The 814-nt window shown below is 40.7% G+C and overlaps 1 non-coding gene across 1 annotated transcript; it reads right to left on the reverse strand.

The window, feature by feature from the left end:
- Positions 1 to 381: 381 nt before the first annotated feature.
- On the reverse strand, positions 382 to 487 carry LOC121208961 (small nucleolar RNA R71). Its single transcript, XR_005904082.1, has one exon. It is a non-coding gene; the product is annotated as a small nucleolar RNA R71 (small nucleolar RNA).
- Between the last annotated feature and the right edge of the window lie 327 nt (positions 488 to 814).

Consider the following 814-nt stretch of genomic DNA (forward strand, 5'->3'; position numbering starts at 1 on the left):
AAATAAATGAATTAAGTTCGTTAACACCTCGTGTTCGACTCCGGCAACGGTCTCGGGTGCGGGGCGTTACAAGACCTGCTATTGCTGCAAATAATTTTGAGCTGAAACCTAACACAATTTAAATGATACAACAGTTTGTTTAGTTTGATGGTTTGCAGGACGAGGATCCCAACGCTCACTTGGCAAATTTACTAGAATTTTGAGATACCTTTAAAATGAATGGCGTTTTTGATGACACCATCTATCTTCGGTTGTTTCCTTTTTCGTTAAGGAATAAGGCTAAATAGTGGTTGAACTCGTTACCATGAGGGTCAATCACTACTTGGGAACAAATGACCGAAAGATTTTTATTGAAGTATTTTCCACCGGCTAAAACAGGAAAATTACATAATGATATCTCTTCTTTTGTGCAGATGGATTTAGAAACACTCTACGATGCATGGGAGAGATACAAGGACCTTTTGAGAAGATGCCCTCACCATGGGTTACCGCTTTGGCTATAGGTTCAAACATTCCATAATGGCCTGAATCCTTCGACTCGGCAGATGATTGATGCAGCCGCTGGAGGAACTATCAATAATAAAACACCTGAGGCGGCTTACGAATTTATTAAGGAGATGTCACTGAATAACTATCAGTGGCAAGTTATGAGAACAAAGCCGACAAAAGAAGCCAGTGTTTTCAACCTCGACGCGGTTACTATGCTATCTAACCAAGTAGAACTTTTAAATAAAAAGATTGACGGTTTGTGTGGTTCTACTCAGATACATCTAGTGATGAGGTGCGATTCGAATGGAGGAGGAGCGTGCACAGA

The sequence above is a fragment of the Gossypium hirsutum genome, chromosome A10 (genome assembly GCF_007990345.1).
Source record: "Gossypium hirsutum isolate 1008001.06 chromosome A10, Gossypium_hirsutum_v2.1, whole genome shotgun sequence".
Taxonomy (NCBI): domain Eukaryota; kingdom Viridiplantae; phylum Streptophyta; class Magnoliopsida; order Malvales; family Malvaceae; genus Gossypium; species Gossypium hirsutum.